This window comes from Symphalangus syndactylus, chromosome 7, assembly GCF_028878055.3.
Source record: "Symphalangus syndactylus isolate Jambi chromosome 7, NHGRI_mSymSyn1-v2.1_pri, whole genome shotgun sequence".
NCBI classification, from domain to species: Eukaryota; Metazoa; Chordata; class Mammalia; order Primates; family Hylobatidae; genus Symphalangus; species Symphalangus syndactylus.
In genome coordinates this window covers 12,921,032-12,946,363 of record NC_072429.2, presented here as the reverse complement: position 1 = coordinate 12,946,363, position 25,332 = coordinate 12,921,032, and the positions used below count along the sequence as shown (strand labels likewise).

Sequence of the window (25,332 nt, the reverse complement as noted above, 5' to 3'; positions counted from 1 at the left end):
AAATAGGACAGTATCATATATAAAGCACTAAGCCAATGTGCTGGCCAATGTGAGGGCCCCTAAAACGGGAGCTGTTAACATTTTTAATACTACAAAGGGGCTGACGGCAATATTAATGTCTGCCCACTTTCACACTTGCAGTGAGTGTAGCAAATTAAACCTCTGCAAGTGCAGGTATAATGAATGCATAGTGTGACAGCGGTGATTTACTATCTCTCGTTTTTACTATTTCAAGATGCAACCTCAGCAGAGTGTTCTTGGCATTACCACATTCTTGGCAAGCACCTTGCGTTTCATCTAGAACTCAGAGGCTGTTCTAGTTGCAGAGAGGAGCTGAGAACAAGGTGGCCTCTAGCCCAGAGTGGTCCAGGCCAGCTGGCGGGGTGGCAGACTTCCCCAGTACCTGCCCCCAGTCTCTCCAACTGGATCCTTTCTACGTGATGTCTTCACCTTCAGCAAAACCTCAAATCCCCCTTGTCTTTGAAGATGCTCTTCCCTCTGCCTGGAATATCCTTGGCTGCCACTCGACCCTTCAGCCAGTCTGGGCTTGGCTCCAGGTTCCTGTGCCCAGGCTAAGGCAGATATCCCTGCTCTGTGTCCCCAGCGCACCCTGGATTCACCCCACCGTGCATGACGTCCAGGGCATTTGAACCATCTGCTTCTGTGCCTGGCTGCCTCCCAGAGGGTGCCCTCCAGGAGGTCAGGGACAGGGTATCAAGCAGTCCTTGGTGGATGTTTGCAGAGCAAGCACACGGAGATCATTCACTTTCTGCCCCCACCCCCTCCAGCAATACCTTCACATATAAATATATTCAGTTCATCCGAACTAATTCTGACAACCATTTGGCTTAATAGAAGAGATTTCAGAGAGCTGTGCCTCCTCTGTGGCTGCTGATGTTGGTTTTGAAGCAGATGGGTCTGTCTCCCTGCATCTGCTTGTTTTCAACAACTGCACCATGCAGGCCAGAGGACAAAAGATTCCCAAGTCCTTGAGTAGCTTCAGCCTGAGTGTCAGGGCTAGCATGTGGGTTTGCCGTGACGGCAGTGGGCATCCATGTGGCTTGACGGCCTCGGTTTTGGAGAGTGGTTGGCAACTCAGGTTCTGGGATTGGACTGCCTGAATTGCAAGCCTCAGTTCTGCCACTTGCTAGCCATATGATGTGGGTGAGGTATTGAGCCTCTTTGTGCCTCAGTCTACTCATCTGTAAAGTGGGGATGTGTAATAGTACCTACTTGCCCTGCTGGTTTTTGTTGGAATTAAATGAGATCAGTTGCTGGTGTAGAAAGAATATTTAATGAAGTTTCGCCAGTGTTACTGTTGTGTTGCATTTGTCCCCAATGGTAGTATCAGACCAGGACCTCCACTCTGACTGTAACAAAGACTGAGCATCTGGCTAGACACCCTGCCTCCATCCTGCCAGAGCTGGTTTCCCAGGGCTAGATGTTGGAATTACTCTACAATTTCAGATGGATCTTTTTATGATCATGTAAGCACCCTCAAGGAGAGAGAGATAGTCCCTCTGTGTCTGAGAAGGGTTCTTGCCTTTCCTTCACTTAATAGCAACCTGGCACACCTAGTTGGCAGTCTACTTGGCACTTTGCTTACCTCATGGTATAGTACAGGGGTCAACAAATGACAGCCCTAGGGCCAAATCTGGCCCCTTGCCTGTTTTATTAAATAAAGTCTTATTAGAACACAGTTCACTTATGTGTCATCTCTGGCTGCTTTAGCAATAAAATGGCAGTGTGGAGTCGCTATGACAGAGACCACAGAGCTTGAAAAGCCTAAAGTATTTTCCATCTGGCTCTTTATAGAAAAAGTTTGCCAACCCCTTGTGTAAAAGTAAAGGATTAAAGTTTTATTTCGTTGAGCGAGACAGAAACCTGAGCACCATTCCCACCTCTCTGCTCTCCCTCAGCCCTGACGCTGGTTGGCCACCAGATTACTTTGCCTCATTCTATCTCATGCGACTAATCTCCCATCGCGTCCTCAAATGCCACTGCTCAGTTCAGCCCTGTCCCAACTCCCATTGACTAGCACATGTCAGGACTGCCACCGTCCTGTCCCAACTCCCATTGACTAGCACATGTTAGGACCGCCACCGTCCTGTAAGGTGTCTGTGGGTGAATGAGACAAAGACATCCCCCTGGGTAGATGAAGCTCCATGTCACACACTGGTGTGCTGGGCAAAAACCCCGGAACCCTGTTGATCATGCCCAGTGAATGATAGCCTTTGCAACCATTGGCCAGGTTTATTGATTACACTGTCTCCTAGCCTTGAGTTTCTCCCTGTCCAGGTGGCCATCCACCCTAGAGCTACAGTGATCTTCCTAACAGGCCATGTCCCTCTCATGCTCAAATTCCTTCATGCCCACTGCCCTCAGGAAAAGCCCATGATTTTGTGTGTGACATTCAAGGCCTATTGTGATCTGGTCTTTGCCAGTCTCATGTCTCACCACCTGCTTGGCCTCCACCACACCTAAGCACTGCTCTACAATGGGGGATCCCTAGACCCTAGGCCTCCATGCTAGCTCATACTTTAGGGATTGGCATATGCTTGTTCTTCGTGAATTATTCTGCCCTTCTTCTTCATCTGCCAAATTCCAAGTCATCCTTGAAGCCCCAACACAAGCATCTCCTCCCTGTGACACCCTTCCTGATTCTCTGGGAGGACTTGAGCACTCCTTCCAGGGTTCACTTCAGTCTCCACAAACCATGGCTCACAGCCCATAAATGGGTCAGAAAATTGGGGTCATGAATCTTGGCCAGCACCTTTTGAAAGATGAGCTAGATGAGAAAATGCATGAGCACATCACTCTTTATTGTGTGGTTCTAGCATAGGATGAAGAACACTGGCACTGAAGCCAGATGGCCTGGGTTCCAGTCTGGCTCTATAGTTATAGGGTGGTGCAAAAGTAATGGCGGTTTTAGCCATTTTAAAAAGTAACAGCAAAACCCGCCATTACTTTTGCACAAACCTAATATTAGCAATGACCTTGGTAAGTGACTTAATCTCTCTGTGTCTCAAGTTGCTCATCTGTAAAACAATGATAATGACAGTACTTTCTTCATAGTTTCTCATGAAGATTAAGAGGATAATGTATATTACATTTATATATAAGCATATAATTTATATCATATATATGTGAATGTGTGAATATTTGTGTGTGTATGTATGTGTGTGTGCATATATATATATATATATATATATATCTTACAAGACTACCTGTTTACTTAGGCAGTGCTATAACCATGTTAGCTAGTATGTATGCACACGTGTGTGCGTGTGTGTGCATGTATGTACAGTGATGTGTGTATGTGTGAGAGAGAGGGGAGAGAGAGAGGAGAGAGAGAGAGGGGAGAGAGGGGAGAGAGAGAGCGGAGAGAGAGAAAGGGGAGAGAGAGAGGAGAGGGGGGAGAGAGAGAGGAGAGGGGGGAGACAGAGAGAGAGGGGACAGAGAGAGACTCTAGTTTATGATAAACATTATCTGAAAGCCTCTAGTCTGGCTGGAATATATTCTGACCCATATTAAAGCAATTATTTGAACATATATTTTTTAAATTTTGCATTTCTCTCTCTTCCACTAGACAGGGAGCTCCTGGAAGGCAGCAAGTGTGTTTTATTTATCTCTGCATTCCAAGAACCCAGCAATATGCTTCGTAGATGTTTCTGGAATAAATGAGAAAATGAGTTCTAAATCCTGAAGCTGAAGGACCACGGGGTCTCCTCCCGCAACTGCAGGGGCCAGGATATTCCGTTCCCCGCCTCCCTCCCCTCCCCCCTCTCCTGTGAGACACACTCCAAGCTCGTATGGGATGCAGACGCCCTTCTCAGGATATCTGGTCTCCACAGTGAGAATACGTGATCACATCTCACTGCCAGGGAGAGGGAGGAAAGCACGAGGGACCCTCAAGCGAGAAATGGAGGCTCCAAACTGACTGGGAGGAAAATGGAAACTCCAGCTGACCTAAGAGATTTCTATAATGAGAGAAAACCAATTTAAATGCAAATAGCCTACGGTGTCGTTGGGGAAAGGCTCCTTGCTACAGAGAAAGGCTGGAAAAACAAACAACAGCCCTCGTCATGAGGCTGGTTCACCGTTGGACGGAAAGGTTGCTTTATCCGTTTAGGATTAAAGTCTAAACGAGTGACAGAGTCACATGCGTCGCTGGCAGCATTTCCCGGTGCTCCACGGTGCCCACTGAGAAATGGGTGTCCTCGAGGGGACCTGGCATTGGCCACCGCCATTTCCTGAGCCCCTAGCAGGTGGCAGGTGTTGTACAAGGCACAGAGAACAAAAGCTGTGCCATACACAGCTGCCTTGAAGGGCTCATTGCCTAGGAAGCCATTAGACTCTGAAGTCGATTCTGGGCTGCACAGAGAACTAACATTTTTATTGAACATTTACTATGTGCCAAGCCGAGGACCGAAAGCTGTATGTGATGATGGCTCATCAAATTCTCACAGCAACTCCATAAGGAAGAGCCTATTATTTTTCCAGTTTTAAGGATAAGGAAACTGATGTTCCAGGATAGTAAAAAACTTACCTACGGTTGCTGGGCTTTAGACCCAGGCCAAATGGCTCCGGGACGGTGACTGGTATCTCCCTGTGTGCTGGGAGGAGAGCAGCTGCAGAGAAGACCCTGGGATTGTGCTGCCTGACCCTGGGTTCTCTCTGGACACTGGGTGCCTGTCCATAGAAGTCCTCTGAAAAGCAGAGCTGCCCAAAATCAGGAAGCCCTGAGACAGGGTCTGCCACTGGCCTTGGCTTGGAGCAGCAGAAAAGAATACTGTTCAAGGAATCAGGACGTGAGAGTTGCTCTGCCACTAACTGGCTGTGTGACCTTCACAATCACTTTCCCTCTCTGAGCCTCATTTGCCTATGTAAGATGAAGATTCTAAAATTATTTGGGGCTACGGAATTCTATTATCTTAGGACTCCAGCTACCCTTGAAAATAGCCATTGCCCAGTTGGTACAGCACCTCCTTCCTGCCCTCCTTTCTGCCTCACCTCCTGCCTTCTACCCCGGCTGGCCCATATCTGTTGCAATGGAGCACTTTAATTTCCTCCTTTGGTTTCATAATTCAAGGACAGCACCATCTGCCACATTAAATCCACGCTCTCTGCTTGCCTCCTTCTCAAAACAAGGGCTGGATAAAGGCTTCATCCGGTTTATTTCATGGATGGAGCAAGAGCTGGCAAAACCAAATGGGGACAGCTTTGGCCTTGCAAGCTGTGTTCACCCCCTAATCTTCTGGTAGGGCCCCAGAGCTCGTTCTGTGGTCCCCACTGCCTGCCCCAGCCGAAACATGATGCTGCTGCTGATAGATGACATTTATAGAGGCCTTTCTGAGTCAGGCATTTTCTTAAGTGCTGTAGATTCATCTATTTACTTCCCACTACATCTCGGTGATGAAGGGGCTGACCATAATAGCCCCACTTTAGAGATGCAGAGACTGAGGCCTGGGAGGCTTCAGAAATTTGCCAAAGGCCTACACAGCCAGCCAACAACAGAGACTGAATGTGAACTGGCTGCGGAAATAAACACAGACACACAAAGACAGCCAGCCTGAAAGAAGCTGGACTTCACAGCCAAGCTCTCTGACTGCTGGTCTTTGAAAAGTTGAGGCTGGGCACAATGGCTCATGCCTGTAACTCCAGCACTTGGGGAGGCTGAGATGGGGGGATTACTTCAGCCCAGGAGTTCAAGACCAGTCTGGGCAGCATAGAAAGACTCAGAGACCCTGTCTCTACAGATAATTTTTCTTTTTAAATTAGCCAGGCATGGTAGTGCACACCTGTAGTCCCAACAACTCAGGAGGCTGAGACAGGAAGATCACTTGAGCCCAGGAGGTTGAGGCTGCAGTGAGCTATGATTGCACCACTGTGCTCCAGCCTGGTCGATAGTGAGACCCTGTCTCAAAAAATAAAAAAGTAAAGTAAAAGAAAAGTTGAGGTCATATTTCTTTATTCAACATTCCTGCAACACGTTTTACTGAGCAGCCTGCTGTATGCCATGTGCCACTCCCCATGCAGAGGAGCCCCCCACGAGCAAGGCCCATGGGGCTCGCTCTCATAGGACCGATCTAGTCCACTAGACAGGCACCAAGACAGCAACTGAACAAGCAGGGAGGATCATTTTCGGCTGTGATAAGGTGTCATGAGGGAAATACAGTGGGGGGCATGAGAGAAAGAAACGGGTGATGCTCAGGGCAGCCTTCCTGAACGGGAGGGTCTCTGGGCTGAGGGGATTGAGCCTTGCCGTAGGCTTTCCCGACCTTGGCACTGCGGACATTGTGGATCCCGTAACTCTTTGTTGGGGGATTGTCCTGTGCATTATAGGATGTTTAGCAGCATCCCTGGCCTTTACCCACGAGATGCCAATAGCGTCCCATTTTCCCAGGGTGACAACCAAAAAATGCCCCCAGACGTTGCCAAGTGTTCCCCTGGAGGGCAAAACCACTCCCAGTTGAGAACCCCTGGGTCACAAGACTGGCAAAGCAGGCAACATGGGATGAAGGAATAGCCAGGCGGGCTGCAAAGTTGCTCAAAGTGTTTGAGATCCAGGAAGAAGTCTGGTTTGGCTGGAGGGCAATGGGCCAGCGAAGGATGGCAGGATCATCATGGCCACCTGCTCTGTGAAACTCTCCAGAAAGTACTCAGCAACATTCATGGAGTCCCTTTGCTGTGCCAGGCATTGTACTAGCTGTGCCCAAGGACACAGCACATGCTCCAAGGTGATAATAGTCGGGGTGGCTGGATAAGACACAACAGCTGTCAGCCTGGTGCTATCCATGGTAACAGAATATTCTGGACCAAAAGCAAGCGAGAGGCACTCCAAGCGCAGTGGCCATGGTGAAAAAGATGCTGGAGAAGGCAATATCTGGGCCCCTTTTTGAAGAGGAGAGAGCAGGCAGCTGTGGCCTTCACCTACCCAGCTCCTGCCCCTCCATTGCCCATATCAACTGCCTGTCCCCATGCCCAGCTGCACACGATTTTGGTGGAATTTCTAATCATGGTGCCCTGCTAGACTGGCCAAGGGGCTGGCATGAGACCCAAGCTTCGCCATCATATACTTTCTTCCTGGAATCAGGATATTGGCCAGAGAAACCCAAGGGCATCGAATGGCTAGAGTCAATTTTTCTAATGGAAGTGGAACAAAGCATGTTCTTTTGTTCTGGCATTATTTTTTGACTATCTCAACTCCCTAAGAAGCAATCGTTTCTCTCTCTTCCAAGGCCTATTTTTCAGCTTTTCCTTCCAAAACCCTTTCAATACACCTCTATTTAATTCACCAGAGTGGGCTTCCAATGTTTGAAACCCCAATTAAAATAGAAACAGTATAATGTGAACAGGGTCAAGAGAGTGTAGGTCTCTGATTCACTGTGCTCATCACTTTATATTAAATAAGCTGTGCATCCCTCTCTCTCCTAGTTACAAGCAGGGTGCTTTGCCAAAGCCTGACTGTATCTTTTTCTCTTCATATCCACAGTGCCCAGCTCAGGGTTGACTTCTCCTCTGCACCTGCCATGGTTTGTAATTATGCATTTCTTTGTGGGATAATTTGTTTAATGTCATCTATTCTCACTATGTTGGAAGTCCCATGAAAATAGAACGCATGGAGCCCAATTTATTAGGATGAACAACTGTCCCAATTTGCCTGGGGTGGGGTGGGGGATTCCTGAGACATGACTTCCAGGGCTAAAATCAGGAAAGTCTGGGGCAAATTGGAGCAGTGCCCACCCTACCAGTGTCTGGCATATAGGAAGTCTTCAAGCACCAGTTGTCCCAGTCACTCAAGGAATATATGTTGAGATGAACAGAGGCAAACTGCAGCACAGCAGAAGGCGTATTCTTTCATGCAAAAACATTTCTTCATGCCTGCTGTGTGCCAGGTAACCAGCTTGTCAGAAGCAGAGGATTCAAGGAAGGAAATCCCAGCAGCCAGGGCTGCCATTGGATTGTAGGTTGAAATCGCACTGCATGAGTTCTTGAGCATCAGGCTAAGAAACCTGCATGCAGCACCCAGGTGAGGCAGGTCCCCTCTGATTTAGGAGAAGGGAGGAGATATGAAAACATAATAATTTAGGAATGATGCATTGGCAGCACCTCCCAGGGACTGTGATAAGGAAACCACTGCAGGAGGAATCCGCAGGGGCTACTGAAACAGGGGACAGAACCTGAAGTTAGCGAGTTATTTGGTTGTTTCTTTCCAAATTCTGCACTGGGCAGAGAGAGGGGTTTAGCAACTTCCTTTTTCATCTCAAGCACAGCCATCTGCTCAGTTCAACAAGCAGAAAATCCACCCCCAGGAAACGTGAATTTATTTGTGGGTATGTGATGGATCCTACGTCTTTCCTCCTTAGGAAGATTCAGCTACACAACCCATGCCACGGGGCCATCCTCTTGATAGGCTTCAACTCTGTTGCTCAGCAGTTGAGAACACGTTCATGTGCAGCTGCTATCAACAGTGTTTTTGTCTGCCTGCCCCCAACCCAGTCTTATATTGAAAGCGAACCCCCAGGCGATGGTATTAGTAGGGAGGCCTTTGGGAGGTGATTAGGTAATGAGGGTGGAGCCCCATTGATGAGATTAGTGCCCTTAGAAAGAGACCCCTGAGAGCTGCCTGGCCTCTTCTGCCATGTGAGGGCACAGCAAGAAGGAGCTGTCTGTGAACCAGAAAGCGGACCCTCGTCGGATTCCGAACTGCCCGTGCCCGATCTTCAACTTCCAGCCTCCAAAACTGTGAGGAATAAATTTCTGTAGTTCATAAGCCACCCAGTCTATGGTATTCTGTTATGGCAGCCTGGATGGACCAAGACAGCAGCCAAATGAACTTTCGGATGGGGCCTCCCAGACTTTCAGGGCCTGGAGATCCTCCGAGAAGAACATCTCTCTAATTCAGCTCCCTCACTTCAAAGCAGGGAAAGAATCTTATTTGCATGATATAATAAGCAAGAAGCTGAGGCTGGGCTGCTCTCTCTTTAACTCTTCTCAATAAAGAACTGAATCATATAACAGGGAGCCCCTTGCCCCTGGGGAGTTGGGGAAAGTGAAAAGACAGGGAAACAAATAGATTGCATCGTGTGGTAAGAGAGTTTTTCTCCTGTGAAAATTCTCTTTCAATCCTTCTCATTACACCAAGAAGAAAATCTCACTTTGGTACTAATAGGTCTTTAACACCTCCCTCAAAATTTAACACCTCTCCAAATCTCCCTTTCAAATGGGAACCAAACAGGCCTCAAGCCCAGAGTCTTCCATAGGCAACCCTATTCCTCTAGAATTAAATATTCTAGAGTTTCATAATATCGTTTTATTTTCATGGTATATCTTTTTATGGATAGCTTCTATTTGTAGCAGGTGGGATTGGCTTTCCATCTATGGTAGTAAGTTTTCCTTTTGAAGAAATGTATTTTAAGTTTTAAATGGGAGACAAGTTGAGGAAAAATAATGAGGGAAAGACTAGACCACATGGTATGCAGCGATAGCAAAATTATCGGTGGACCCTAAATCATTGCAGTTTGAAAACAGGAGTGGAGGACAGAGGGATGGGGTGGTGACCCTGGGGCCGCTCACCAGAGCAGCCTCCACACATGTTATTAAGCAAATGTCCAGCCTGAAATTTAAAAGGTGGCTCTTTAAATGAATTAGAGTCAGAGACACTGGAAAGTGCCAGGAAATTCTTCACGTGACCTTGAACAGACAGAAACCTCCGAGATGAGAGAGTGCAGATCTATTATTTGACTTGGCAAAGGACCCTTCTGGTGGATAGGGGTGTCCCTTGTCTAAAAAATGATGTGCAGTGCATTTCTGTATGTTTCCTGTGAATAACCACTGAGGCACCGGCAAGGGCAGTCATGGGGTAGAAGGGCAGCCACAGCAGCCACCACCCATCGAGACCCTGCTCAGCTCTGCCTGTGCTGCCAAAAGCCTCACCTCACCCTTTCAACAGCCCTGTCATGCTAATGCTAGTAACCTCTGATGCTTACGGAGCACACACTGTATGCCAACACCTCTTCAAAGCATTCATTCATTCATTTAATCCAAACAGTAACCCAAGGAGACCATCATTATTACTCCTACTTTACAGATCAGAAAACTGAGGTGGAAAGGGTAGGTCACAGCTGGTGGTCAGTGGTAGAGGCAGATTCAAGCCCAGGCATTCCGGCTGCAGAGCCTACACTCTGGAGGGGAGTGACAGAGGAGGATGCACAACTACTAAATTGTAAAGTCAGAAAATCCATCCTCCCCCACGTGGCATTTCCCCAAAAGCAAGCTATTGCATTAATTCAACAAATGTTTGTTAAGCATCTACTATGTGGGAAAGACCCTTCTTTTTGTTCCAGTCATCTGCAGCTGGGGGCTCTAGGTCCATCCCTGCCCTCCCCTAGGCAGGAGAGTAACCCTGTGGACTTCTTGTTAGGGCCCTGGGGTCTCTGGGTGAATTTGATGCAGACTCAGCCATTAGCCTCACTGGGCCACAAAATCAGGAAGCTTGGACCAGTGCTGTGGAACCTTGATTCCTGTCCCAGTTTTGTCATTTCCTGCCTCAGCCTCTTTGCAGCTCCCAGCCTCAATTGCCTCACCTCCAAAATGGAGGTCTTAATTACAAAGGTCTGGCTTCACTCACAGGGTTATTGTGAAAATCAAAAGAGATTGCTCAGGGCAAAGCCTCTTCAAACTAGAGCTCCAGGTGGTGGTCGTCATCTGTCGATGTTGCTCTTCTCTGGTGAGTTCTTTAAAAACAGAAATTACTGTTTGTTTCCAATTACAAAAGTTCAGGAGTTACAGAATAGCACACAGATTTTTAAACATGGTTTATTACCCCACTACTTGTTAATAATCTCTACTAACCTGTTGGTGTATTTCCTTCTGGATACATAAAGTTAAAGAGAGTTGAACCCTGAACGATAGGGAAGTTGGGGTGTTGACCCCCCTCACAGTTGAAAATCTGCATACAACTTTTGACTCCCCAAAAAACTACAAATAGCCTACTGTTGACTGCAAGCCTTACTGAGAACGAAAACAGTCCATTAACATATTTTGTATGTTATATGTATTGTATACTGTATTCTTACAATAAAGGAAGCTAGAGTAAAGAAAATGTTATTGAGAAAATCATAAGGAATAGAAAGCACATTGACGTTCACTACGCAGAAGTGGCTCAGCATAAAGGTCTTCACCCTTGTTATCACCATCTTGAGTAGGCTGAGGAGGAGGAAAAGGAGTGGTTGGTCCTGCTCTCTCAGGGGTGGCAGAGGTGGAAGCAAAGTCACCTGTAAGTGGACCTGTACAATTCAAACCTGTGTTGTTTGAGGGCCAACTGTATAATGATTGCCTACTTAGAATCCGGTAGCTTTCCACAGCACTTGGAAGGAAGTCCAAACTCCTTATCAACACTTTACCTTGACTTTCAGTCTGCGTGATCCGGCCCTGCTTGCCTCTCCTACCTCTTCTCTCTCTCCTCACACATCATTTCTCTTTCTTTTTTCCCTCCTAATACACCAATGGCATTGACCCTCAAGGCTTTTGCCTCTTTGCCTGAAATGCTCTGGATCTCGTGACTCTGGAAATCATGACTGGATTTTTTTTTTTTTTCAGCGTGAAAGTCATGGCCGAAATGTCACCTCCTTGGATAGTCCCTCCATCTTCACGCACACTAAACTAGTCCATCTTACATGCCTTTCTTCATGGCATTGTGTGCCATGCTCAGAAATTATCTTGTGTATTCTTAAGTCTATATATTTATTACCTGTCTTCCCCTAAACAACTTCCCACCCTGAGCTTGTTCCTCTCTATATTCCCAGTACCCAGAATGGTGCTTGGCGTACAGCGCATCTTCATTACATAGTTAATAAGTGAATGAATTGGATTAATGTACTTGTGAGCTAGGATCATACTATATTTAGTGTTTTTATAACTGATTTTTCCCTTACTGTGATGTTACCACCTTGACTTTGAATGGAAGTGTCTCATTCCCTTGTATAGGTGGATCAAAATTTCTTTTCTTTCTTTTTTTTTTTTTTTTTTGAGACTGAATCTCACTCTATCGCCCAGGCCAGAGTGTGGTGACACAATCTCTGCTCGCTGCAACCTCCGCCTCCCAGGTTCAAGTGATTCTTGTGCCTCAGCCTCCTGAGTAGCTGGGATTACAAGCACACACCATCACGCCAGGCTAATTTTTGTATTTTTAGTAGAGACGGGGTTTCACAATGTTGGCCAGGCTGGTCTCGAATTCCTGACCTCAGATGATCTGCCTGCCTCAGGCTCCAAAAGTGCTGGGATTACAGCCATGAGCCACTGTGCCCGGCCTGGATCATAATTTTTAACTAAGCCCCCATTACTGACTAGGTGGGACATTTCTGATTCTTGTGTTTGTAAGTTAATACTACATTCTACAGTGACCATCTTTGTCCATACACGCATTTTCTCATCTCTCCATGACCACTTCCCTTGGATTAATTCCTAGCAGTAAAATTGAGGGAACAAAGGGTTACATCATTTTAATCCTCTTCATGTATATTACCATGGTCTGCAGAAAGGTTGTATCATCTCTGAGTTTGCTGTAATGACCCTTAGCTTGTGGGCTTCTTAGTAGAATGCTCTGAAGACCATGGAAATATCATTGTCTCATCTTACCCAGGAGAGTAAAGGTTGAGGCCCTCCAGCAAGACAGATCATGCCCTTACTCTGCAGAAACTTCCTCCCTTTCCAATAACAGGAACAACTCTTAGCTCTGCCGCTCAGGCCCAATGTGTGATACACAGGAATCCCCTAAGCAGTGATGTTCTGAAGCTAGAAGTCACTCCAGCCAGGCTGAGGAGCTTATCATTCTAGAAACTAATACCAGCCAGCCAGACTGTGCCAGCTCAACCTTCCTCCTTTCGCTCTCCAAAGCACACCTTGCCTTGGTCACCTGACCTCAGGTGACTAAGCTCAGCCCATATTTGGCCAAGCCATCTGGGCCTCTGCTCAACGTGCCTTTGCTTTGTGACCTGCTCCACATCATTTTTCAAGGTCTAGCTTTACTCCCCACCTTCACTTCCACCTTCTGGAAAGCCCCTTTTCATGGTGCAGCTCTCAGGGATCCTCTCCCGGCCCAGAACTGCCCGTAACTCTGATTACCAGCCTCTCCATCAGCATTTGACCATCTAACCACTTTATGTTGTTTATATACCTTTGTGCATGAGTAACTGTAAATTTTCAACTGAGTGTTTTTCTCTCTCTGGGAGCTCATGCATAGTGTGACAGTCAGAACCTTTGAGAGAATCAGGGCTGGGATTGAGCCTCAACTCTGCCACTCACTAGCTCTGTGCATTTGGGCAGCACAGTCAACTCTTTTGAGCCTCAGTTTCTTCATCTATAAAATGGGGGTTACTATAGCACGAATTTGAAAAGATTACTCCAAGAATTCAATGCATGCAAAGTACTTAGCATAGTGCCTCCCACAGAACGATTATTAAAAAATCAGCAGCAGGCTGGAGCAGTGGCTCATGCCTGCAATCCCAGCACTTTGGGAGGCTGAGGCGGGCAGATTGCCTAAGCTCAGGAGTTCGTGATTAGCTTTGGCAACACGGTGAAACATCGTCTCTACTAAAATACAAAAAATTAGCCACCCAAGGTGGTGTGCCCCTGTGGTCCCAGCTATTTGGGAGGCTGAGGCAGGAGAATTGCTTGAACCCGAGACGTGGAGCTTGCAGTGAGCCGAGATGGTGCCACTGCACTCCAGCCTGGGTGACAGAGTGAAACTCCGTCTTAAAAATCAAAAACAAAAACAAAAAAACAGCAACAAAATGGGGATAGTCATCCCCATTTTGTTTTTCTAGACCTCTACAAAGGCTCAGCCAGTAATGTGTACAATGTTAAAAGAAATATTTGTGGAATGGAATGAGCGGATGTTGTGTAAACATTCATTGTGCGTGTATGTATTTAGTTCTACTAACCAGAACCCTGGGGGACCAGAACCAGTTACCCCAGTGTCTAGAGAGGAAGAAAGAAATCTCTCCTTAGCTGAAACCTTACTAAGAGCTCAGTCCAGAGCTTGCTTGAAAGTAAAGATATGTCATCCAATTTAATCCCCACACCAACCTCACAGAAAGATCTTTTTATATCCTTATGCTAAGAAAACCTACCACTGACTGTGCCAGATCTGTGCAAGATGCTTTTGAAAAATGTAATTCCCTTTAAGCCCTCACACCATCTCAATGAGACAAGAATTATTATTACCGAAGAGGAAATGGGGTCAGAAAGTTTAAGTGAACTGCTCAAGGGCAAATGGGTACTAAGAGAAGAAAGAAGATGAGTCAGGATTGAACAGAGGCTTACTCTGTTCAAATAAATAAAATTAAATTAAAACGGCTGCCCCTTCACCAACTGATTCCCTGACATTCTCACATGCATTCAGTCGGTGCTTAATAGGAACTGAATTGAAATCTCATGGTGATCTGTTAGAGACTTGGATCTTCTAATAGATGCTTCAAAGGGAGCAGTTTCTATTTCCGGTGCCCACGGAGATCTCGAGGGAGATTTCTCCCCACCCCTGCTCTGGCGTCACGATGTTCTTGTTTTTCTCTGGGCCCTGTGACTCAGCACATGGCTCCAGATGGCTTCCTGCATTTCCAGCCTTGTTGGCTGGGGTGCCCAGGCCCTGGTACAGTAAGCAAACCAAAACTAAGTTGCAACAAAGCATCAGCGCCTCCCCGCCCCTGCCCTCTGTTATGAAGACTTTGTAGTCCACTACTCATGGTGGCCAGTCCCTCCATGGCTCCGCTCCCTCCTTGCCCTGGGATCCCCACACTTGGCCCCAGCACATCTGATGCCTGAAGATGAGATCCGGGAGTGATCATTCTCCCAGCAACCAGTGAACGGGCGAAGGCGCAGTTCTTTCACCCTTTGATCCTTTATTGACTTTAGGCAATTTACTTTCTCAGCCTCAGTGATAAAATGGGGACGCTAATATTGTCTACTTCTGAGGGTGGTAGAGTAAGGGTTGCCAGACAAAATACAGGAAGTCCAGTTACATTTGAATGTCAGATAAATGATGATTTTTTTAAGTACAAGCATGTCCCAAATATTGCTCAAATTTAACTGTGTGTCTCATGACTTTATTTGTTAAATCTGGCAACCTTATGTGGAGTGTGGAGTGAGATAACAAACGCAAAAATGCTTTGTCACCTACGGAGAGCTGTACACTTCATGCTATCTTTTCCATGAGAAGTATGCGTGTATACCCATGGCAACCAGCTTTGTCTGGAGCATAGAACAGGTAGTTTCAGGCAGGTAGTGGAGAATGTGTACCACCTGAGTCTATGAATTGAGATCCCTGGGTCTTGTTTGTCAATGGACTGATCTTTGGACCTTTCACTTCTGAGCCCTCAATGCTTCCATCTTAAATTCTCTCAAATGCTTGAATGAAAAATATAGGAGCAACAGACGCCCAAAACTTTGCCTATTACTGATTGACTGGCATGTGTCATAGGCCAAATCTCCTTTTGATTTTGCGGTTAAAGAAGAAACAAGTAAAATAATTTATAAGTGTAAATCCTTATTTATTACATCTTTATTATGTAATAAAGAATGTATGTGCACAACATTTAGCTCTCATATGTTCTAAGAGCCCTGCTTAACATAGAAAAACAAAAGGAACCAGCATACTATAAATAGACTACAGTGTTTATTTTTGATTTGGGGTGTCTCCTCCTACTAGAAATCTAAATTCTGTGAGAGGAGATATTTTTGCCTGTTTTGTTCCCCAGGACTGAGAACAGTGCCTGCCCCAGGAAGGGTGGATATTTGATCAATTGAAACCAGTTTAACTAGCTACATTAAAGAAAAATAAATGCAGTGAGGCACAGAGGCTCATGCCTGTAATCTCAGCAATTTGAGAGGCTGAGGTGGGAGTATCGCTTGAGCCAAGGAGTTCAAGACCAGCCTGGGCAACAAAGCAAGACTCTGTCTCTGCAAAAAAATAAAAAAATTAGCCAGGTGTGGTGGCACATGTCTGTGGTCGCAGTTACATGGGAGCCTGGAGCGGGAGGATCCCTTGAGCCCAGGATGTCAAGGCTACAGTTAGCTGTGTTCATGCCACTGCACTTCAACCTGGATGACAGAGCAAGACACTGTCAAAAGAAAGAAAGAAAGAGAGAGAGAGAGAGAAGGAATGAAGAAGGAAGGAAGGAAGAAGGGAAAGGAAGGGAAGGGAGGGAGGGAGGCAGGAAGGCAGAAAGAAAGAAAGAAAGAAAGAAAGAAAGAAAGAAAGAAAGAAAGAAAGAAAGAAAGAAAGAAAGAAAGAAAGAAAGAAAGAAAGAAAGAAAGAAGAAAGAAAGAAAAAGAAAGGAAGGAAGGAAGAAAAGAAGAAAGGAAGAAAGAAAGAAAGAGAAAGAGAGAAAGGGAAGGAAGAAGGGAAGGGAAGGGAGGGAGGGAGGCAGGAAGGCAGAAAGAAAGGAAGGAAGGAAGGAAGGAAGAGAAAGAGAGAAAGGAAAGAAAGGGCCGGGTGCGGTGGCTCACGCTTGTAATCCCAGCACTTTGGGAGGCCGAGGCGGGCGGATCACAAGGTCAGGAGATCGAGACCACGGTGAAACCCCGTCTCTACTAAAAATACAAAAAAATTAGCCGGGCGTGGTGGCGGGTGCCTGTAGTCCCAGCTACTCGGAGAGGCTGAGACAGGAGAATGGCGTGAACCCGGGAGGCGGAGCTTGCAGTGAGCCGAGACTGCGCCACTGCACTCCAGCCTGGGTGACAGAGCAAGACTCCGTCTCCAAAAAAAAAAAAAAAGGAAAGAAAGAAAGGCAGGCAGGCACGAGAAAGCAACCTTTCTGGAGCTACTCCAACTCCCTTTCTTGCTAAGGTATAGTCACAGCCCTAAGTTTTTTAGAGTGATTTACACCACTTCCCAACGGAGTCTCCACTAACCATGACCCACTCACTCAAGTGTCCAGTGACCTAGGTTGCTTGATATGCCTTTCCCCAAACTCCCCAAAGAGCTGCTGCTATGTGTTTTTATTTTTTAACAAATGTGCCATTGGCTCCCAAGGCAGTAATTGAGTGCCGAGTACTGAGTATTTGGATTCCACCATTGGCTGGCGTCACCAACAAAAGAAGTTCAGGCCCCTGCAGGGACTCCTTGGAGAACTCTTGGGGCTTGCCTCTTAGAAGCAACTCTCTGATGGGGAGCCTGACATTATCGGTGACTAGAAGCAGCTTTGCCAAGTCTTGCTACTGCATTTGGGTCCCGTTACCCCCGTCGCCCTCCTTCACTTCTATGTTTGTTCAGCTGCCAGTGTTCCAGCATTCTCCCCCCATCATTCTCAAAGCTGCCCCCTCTTCTTCATCCCCATCACCTGCCCTAGTCCAGGCTTCCCCATGTCTCCCAGGACTGTTTTATTTCCCTGCCTATAGACTTTGCTTCCCAAATCCATCTTCCCCACTGTCCCAGAGCAATCCTTTTGAAAACCATGTCTCAGCAGCTGTTGACTTGTCCCACGGCTCCCATTCTATGAGATTTAGGAAGCCAGATGCTCTTCCTAAAATGTTTCCATGTTTCTCTGTGGGAGATGGGTAGAGATGGGAGCTATATTCTCATGGTCATTTCTGGCTTGCTTCCACTGAATTAGATTAGTATAGGAATCAGTCACCTTGCATGGATGCGTGCACACACACACACACACACAAGCACGCACACACATATACCTAACAGGTACCACCCAGTCACACATCACATCCACCCAGATGTGGCTTTGGCACCTTTCCCCTATTTTTCACACCAGAAAGCTCATGCTGGTTATTTTTGTGAGCATCAGGCTTTTCTGAATATTTCTGGATGGAGAAATTCACATGTCAGCAAGATATCAACTTCAGTGTTTTCAATTATGTACTTTTAAATATAACATACATGGATTCATTCTCTTCATTAAAGAATAGGGAGAAGGAAAGGATAGAGAGAGATTTGTGAAAGGATACAAAATTACTAGATGGCTAGATAGGACGAAGAAGTTCTAGTGTTCTATAGCATTGCAGGATGACTATAGTTAATATATAATATAGTATATAGTTTCAAATAGCTAGATGGAGGATATTGAATGCTCCCAACACAAAGATATGATAAAGGTTTGAGACGATGGATATGCTAATTACCCTGATCTGATCACTATATATTATATGTATAAAAACATCACTATGTACCCCATGAATATGTATAATTATTATTTGTCAATTTCAAAGAAAAAAGAGTTCAAGCATCAGAGATAATGCTGAGGAGGTGGACCAGGAAGGAGGAGCCTTGTTTCTTGACATCACCACGGAGTCTCCAGCCAGCCTGGGACTGCTTACCTCGGGCTTCCTGTTGCAAGATATAAATAACCTGCTACATGTTGGGCTGCTGTGAGCAGGTTTTCTGCTCCCTGCAACTGACAATGCTATCTGAGACACCCCCACCTACCACTGAGCCTCCCTTGTCTTCCACTGTCACTTTAGCTTCTTACCAGTCTTTATTTTTCTACCTAGCACTTCATCACTGGCTGACAAGGTATGATTTTTGAATTGTTTACAAGTTGGTCTCTATTTTCCCATGAGAATATAAGCTCCACGTGGAGAAGGAGTTGGTCTTGTTCCCATGTTATCTATAAGGCCTAATACAATACCTGGCACATAGCAGGTGTTTGATAAGTATTTGTCAAATAAATGAATGAATGCAAATTTGATCACCTTCCTCCCCGTTCAGAAGATAAAATCCAAACTACTCAGATGGGCAAACGGTCATTCCTGCCCTGGACACTACCTGCTCCACCCACCTTGTACCAAGCTCCATGTCTACACCCTCTGCTGGGCCTTTGCACAGGCTGTTCTCTCACATGCATTAATTGAGCATCTTCTATAGGTCAGGTGCCCTTTTAGGAATGGGAGATAACTCAAGGAACCAGCCAGCTGCAGTTTCCACCCAATGGAGCTCAGCAGAAAGGAGAGACGTAGGCCGGCAGTACAGTGTGGCCAGTCACAATGCAAGGTGGGATACAGGGAATTAAGAGCTCCACAGTGTCTAAGTAGCAAACTCCAATTCATTTTTTAAGGCCTAGCTCCAATGTCCCCTCTTCTAGGAAGGATTTTCCCAGACCCTGTGTTGGAGCAGATGCTCCTGGTGCTCCCTAAGCCCCTTGGCCTTCTGCTGCCACCGAACGCAGCCCACTCGTTTGTCTTTGCCTGGGTCCTTGTGCACCTCTCCAGGCAGCCTGTGAGCCATAGGGCCAGGAGCCCTGTCTTACTGTCTCCGTAGCCCCAAGGCCCAGTGCAGGGCTAGACCTGGCAGTTTTTGTTGGATTCAGCTACTGACTTGTCCCTTCTTTGGCCTGCTTTCCTCCTCTCCAGCCCCCTTCACTTGCTCAAGTTTCAGGTTTCAGGCTGACTCTGTCTCTCCTTTTCACACTTAGGTCCCCAGATATTTCTTTATCTTATTCTAAATTAACCCTTCCTCTTTCGAGGGAAGTTTGGGGAGGGGAAGTGCCAGCTTTCTCTTGGGCTGGCTAGCAAAGCTTAGATGAAGGGCCAGAAAAAGGTATCCAAACTCTTAGCAATTGTTTTCCTGCTTTCATTATTCTTTATTCCTCAGGCTAGACCCCTCCTTCCCTCCTTGCTTTCTCCATCTTACATTGCCACCCAACCATACTCCCTTCCCAGAACGTGACAGACGCCTCTGCACCTCTGCACCTGCTGCTTGCCTCCGCCAGAGATGCTGTTCCCCACCATCGCTTCCTGATGAAAGCTGCCACACTCTGTGAAGCCAAGTACTCACGCTACCTTCTCAGTATGGCTCCCCCCATGTCCCCTTCCCCATCCCAAAGCACAACAAATCACTCCCACGGTGCTTTGTGCTTCCTTGGCTGTAGCTGAATCCCATGGCATTCCGGTGGCTCAACCATGGTCACATACTCTCAGATGTGAGCTCCTCATCACCTGCATCAGTGAGAAGTCTGTGCCCAATCTCTCCTTGTCCTTCCAGTGCTCAGCATAGAGCTTGTCACACTGTAGAACCAAATAGATGATTGTTGCTTTGGGTGGCTGAGGTCTTAGGCAAGGGAGTGAGAAGGAGTGGCCACCCTTCCTGGTAACAGCACCTTATTTGCTTCTGGGGAACCATCTTCCCCACTTTCCATCCATCTGACTTGAATGGGGCTGACCAAGATGCAGGGCAAGGCATATGACCTAAGGCAATCCCATCCGACAGTGCATCCCCTGACCTGAGAGATTGCTCAATGATGGACATGTCACCCAAGCCTGGCCCATGAGATCATGGCAACAAAATTAAAGATGAGCTTGGAAATTGAGTGGAGAGCAGATGAGGGCAGGAGGAAAAGGATAAACCAAAACTATAATTTGTGCCCTTATAGTGTGTCCCTGAAGTCTAAGATATTTGACAGTCTGGCCACACTCATGGCTCTGTGTTCCCAAGGGACCAAAGGGTTCTGACCTCACAATCTGCTCTTGTTGTGGGAGGATCATGATTGGGCCTTCTTGTTGGCAGTACCTAGAGTCGAAAGAAGCAAGACATGACAGTGAGCTGCGGAGAAAGAGCATGCATTTTGGAGTCAGATGATCTGAGTTCAAATCTTAGCTCTGCTACTTTCTGGCTGCACACAAGTCCCTTGTCTCCCTGACGCTTGGTGGCTTCATCAGCGAGACATGAAAATCGATTTGTAAAGTCACTGTCACAAATAAAACATGCATGCAAGTAGCAGTTAGTCATCTACTGCAGTGAATCCATTGTAATTCTGAGTTGGTAGTCTGCTAAAATCATCTAAGGTAGGAGATGTGGAAATGGATGATGAGGCTTAAGCTATGGCAGAGAGTAAGAATGGAGAGGAAGATAGAATAAATATTATCCAGGGAATATTAGTCAGAAATCTTTTGTTTGCAGTTGACAGAAACCCCACTTGAAAGCATGCTTCACTGGGCGCGGTGGCTCACACCTGTAATCCCAGCACTTTGAGAGGCTGAGGCGGGTGGATCACAAGGTCAGGAGTTCGAGACCAGCCTGGCCAATATGGTGAAACCCCAGCTCTACTAAAAATAGAAAAATTAGCCGGGTGTGGTGGCACATGCCTGTAGTTTCAGCTACTCAGGAGGTTGAGGCAGAAGAATCACTTGAATGCGGGAGGCGGAGGTTGCAGTGAGCTGAGATTGAAATCATACCACTGCACTCCAGCCTGGACAACCGAGCAAGACTGTGTCTCAAAATAAATAAATAAATGAAACGAAAATGAAAGCATGCTTAAGCAAAAAAGAATCAGTCCACACAGCTCAGAGGTGCATGGCCAGGAGGCTGTGTCTCTGCCTAGTACCCCATTATGGTCCTGCTTTCCTGTGGGGTGACCTGATTCTCTGATTCTCCACTATGCACATGGAGGCCCCAGCTGTCCCAGGCTGGCATATTTGCACAGTGAGCCATCCCTATAGGAAAAGACAGGGTCTCTTCCCCAGCATTTCTCACAAAAGTCTTGGAACTGAGCCTCAATGGCCACTTTTCCATCATGCTCCCATCCTAGAGCCCATGACGGGCATGAGAGATATTCTGATTGGCTGAGCCTGGGCCCTTAGTGCTGGGGGCAGGGGGGTTGGGGGAGCAGGGAGGAGAGAATCCAATCTCACCTTAACTACATGGAGTAAGAGTGGAGAAGGGGATCGCTGGGGTGCTGTCACTCAAAGAAGTGGGGTATACCAGGCAAATATAAAAAACAGGTGTGTCTTCCAGAAGGAGTTTAGCCATCCAAGGAAGGTTTGGAAGTGGAAGGCCAGGAAATCAATAGAGTCAGAACTAACCAGGTGGTTTTGAGCTTGCAGCCCCTGTCTTTGGTCTCCAGCAGGCCTCACAAGCATGACTCAGTGGTGAGGCTGCCGCACATGTGGTTTCGAAACCAACCTTTCCCCTTGGCCCCAGCACTGCGTTGGCGTGTCCCTGGGGCTGGCTCCAGTGCCCGCCTGGAAATGCCCTCAGTTTGGGCCCCTGCCTGAGTCTCTGGGAAGGTCTTTGATCTCCTCACCCCAGCTCTTCCATTGGCTTCCTCCTCACCCTGGGACAAAGTCTGGCAATCGCTGAGAAAAAGGCCAAATGCCACCTTGCAATTTGCTGGGTCATCCTTCAACAAGTGCTGCTGGGGATCCCTGTCCCTACCCAAGCAGAGGAAAGTTCAGGACAGTGGCAGATGCCCCCACCCCCAGAAACAAGTAGACCAAGAGGCTGGGCCCAGGGTGCTGGCCGAGACTCTGGCCAAGTGCTTATCCACAGTGATAAATGAGGTCATCATAGCTGCTAAGGTCAGTCCTCCTCGGGCATGTAAATAGCAAATAAGCTCATGATTGGAGAACACCCTTTGAGAGAGGAGGCTCCTGCACGCAGAAGATCCTTCCTGAACAGCTTCTGCCCTCCATGTCCGAGCTGCACACTGGAACAGAGAGGTGAATAACACGTAATCCCTACCCCAAATTGCTTGCAGCAATGACAAGAGACAGACAGGTAGCAATCAGCCCACAGTACGGTACACAGAGTCTGTTTATAGGAGGACACTCTGGAGCTTGGAAAGTACAGAGGAGGCATAAAACGTACAGCTGGGGGACAAGTGGGAGGGACGCAAGGAGCCAAGGACTAAGCTGGCACCCGAAGGAGAAAGCTGGTGGGGTGAAGAAAGGAGGGAAAAGGCATCCATCCTAGGTGGAAGCAGCATGTGCGAAAATGCAGTGGTTGCTCAGGGGCCTGTAAGTGGAGCCCAGGGCACCGGGAGAGGCGATGGGAAGAGGGGACATTAGAGGGGAAGATGGGACCAGTGTTCTCAAGTTCTTTAATTGGGGCAGTGTCGAGGTCTGGTCCAGATTCATTCCCTCTGGTCCAGATCATTTTCTCTAAAACAATTAAACAGAAACTCATGCAGACCAAGTGTCTCCCTCCATAGGAAATCGTCTTAGCAAGGACTCGGCACTTGCTGGGAAAGCTAAAGGGATGTGTGGCTTTCTGGGAAACCACATCCCAATATTTCCTGCATTCTCACCCCAGAGCCCCCAAATCGGGCTCGTTTCTAGGAAGTCAAATCAACAGTGGTGGTTTGGACTGTAGCAGCAGCCAGGTGGAAAGACACACAGCCCCTGCACACCTGGGCTGGCTGGACAAAGTGGCCGGGCAGATGCGCAGGTAGGAAAGCCTGCAGGTGCTGAAGGTGCCCCCAGAAGAAAGACAAAACCATCTCTCCTTGTCCCCTTATTTTGTCATTTGAAACTTACCATTTAGGGGAAGGTGAAGGCCGTTTGGTCATATATTCCCAGCTGCATGACCTTGGGACTTTCAGTTTCCCCAGCTGAAAAGGTGATGTGAGAATGACCCTAGGTCTAGCAAGCCAAGCACCTGTGCGAGGAGATGACCACTCACTCTTTTTCCCCGAAGACCCTCCTCAGCAAAGCCCGAAAGTGCTCTCTCTCCCCACGGTGGAGACCAGTGTGCTCTCCAGACAGCAGGCTCTCCCTGGCAGGGTCACAAACCAAATGTCTAAATATTAAAAGTTTTAAAGCAAGCTAACAAACTGCTAGATAAAATATGTCATACCTCCTCACATGATGGCAGAGCCTCCTAATGACCTGGAAGGCCAGATCAGAATGGCTAGAGTCCTCGGAGTTTCACATTGGCATGCGGCAGCTACTTTCCCCATTCTTCATGTTTTCCTGCACCGGGAGAAAAATAGAAACCGGGCACTCAGCCCACGTGGCCAAGCTCTACCCAGGTCCCCCAAGCAGCTGCCCTTTGTCCAGCCTTCAGGGCTGGAGCACCCACTGGCCATGTGGTCCACACTAGGGAAAATGGGAGCAGTCCAGGAGGCCTCAGAAGTGGGCATGGGCATTTGGACAGGGAACCCCAGGGTCCTGGGAACCCAGAGTGTCCTCTGGAAGGGAGGCATGTGGGTTCCAGCTGGGCACAGCTCTTTGTTCCCCAAGACTCCTCACTTGCAGGGAGGGGCAGCGTCTGAGCAAGACCTTCTAAAATGCAGGGCCCGGGGCTGGAGCCCCTCTTACCCTGATCAGAGAGTGCTGGACAGGGAACTGGAGATGCAAGAATATCAGGGTATTTATTTATTTATTTATTTATTTTTTGAGACTGAGTCTAGCTCTGTCACCCAGGCTGAGTGCAGTGGCAAAATCTTGGCTCACTGCAACCTCTGCCTCTTGGTTCAAATGATTCTCCTGCCTCAGCCTCCTGAGTAGCTGGGATTACAGGTGCACGCCACCACACCCTGCTAATTTTTTTTTTTTTTTTTTGTACTTTTAGTAGAGAAGGGCTTTCACCCTGCTGGACAGGCTGGTCTTGAATGCCTCGCCTGCAATGACCTGCCTGCCTCAGCCTCCCAAAGTGCTGGCATTATAGGTGTGAGCCACCACACGCAGCCGGAAATCAGCTTTTTTATTTTGCTGTTTCCGAGTGAGATCTGAAGTAAGGCCCACAACGTTTCTGGCCCTTAGTCTTTCCCAGAGTCAACCAATTTAGTCTCTGCATTTCCTTCCGGCTCTGGTCCAGGGTCCTAAAGCTGGTCCTGCCCTTCCTAAGGCCAGTGGATATGGGTCATCAGCTTTGTAAAACCTTTCTGCCTGGTGCCAGCACCGCCAGGGCTACAATTAGCCTTAGTGTTTGACACCTGGACTTCCCTCAACAGCAGGCCTGGAACTGAAAAGCAAGCAAACGCATGCAAACCTTTTATTTCTTTCACCTGTGACCTGGGATCTTGAACGCTGTGGAATCCTGACCAGGCTCACCTATACCAGTGTCCGGGTCTTCCAGGCAGGACAGGCCTCCATCAGACCCATTCACAGATCTGGCTGGTTCTCCCAAGCCAGGTCTGTCATCAGGATCTTTAAAGAAAATCAATGAATGAAGCAAAATGAGAGGACAGAGGGCTGCTGGCTTAGTGCAGGGAAAAGCTGGTATGGGCCTGCAAGTTCTGCAGTGTTTGGAGACAGATAAAGCCTTAGGCTGAATGTGGGGAGAGGAAGGGGGCCAGAGGAGGAGGGGAATAATTATTACTGTTTAGTGAGTTTTTCCACTAAAAAAGATTAAAAGAATATGTGTTGCTTTTTTTTTTTTTTAGACCGAGTCTCGCTCTGTCACCAGGCTGGAATGCAATGGTGCGATCTCGGCTCACTGCAACCTCTGCCTCCCAGGTTCAAATGTTTCTCCTGCCTCAGTCTCCCCAGTAGCTGGGACTGTAGATGTGCAGCACCATCCATGGCCAGCTAGTTTTTTTTTTTGTATTTTTAGTAGAGGTGGGGTTTCACCATGTTAGCCAGGATGGTTTCCATCTCCTGACC

General features: G+C 47.4%; 2 long non-coding RNA genes across 2 annotated transcripts in view; both read right to left on the bottom strand.

Annotated features, from left to right (window-relative positions):
• Positions 1-19,625: 19,625 nt before the first annotated feature.
• On the bottom strand, positions 19,626-20,598 carry LOC129485675 (uncharacterized). Its single transcript, XR_008658764.1, has 3 exons — positions 20,462-20,598; positions 19,948-20,016; positions 19,626-19,766 (listed from the first exon to the last, which is right to left on the bottom strand). It is a non-coding gene; the product is annotated as an uncharacterized lncRNA (long non-coding RNA).
• Positions 20,599-22,599: 2,001 nt separating this feature from the next.
• Positions 22,600-25,332, bottom strand: part of LOC129485674 (uncharacterized) — a 76,338-nt gene continuing 73,605 nt past the window's right edge. The window contains exons 2-4 of the long non-coding RNA XR_008658763.1: positions 23,582-23,697; positions 23,263-23,383; positions 22,600-22,887 (exon numbers count right to left, since the gene is read on the bottom strand). This is a non-coding gene — a long non-coding RNA (uncharacterized lncRNA). The remainder of the gene's footprint in view (positions 22,888-23,262; positions 23,384-23,581; positions 23,698-25,332) is intronic.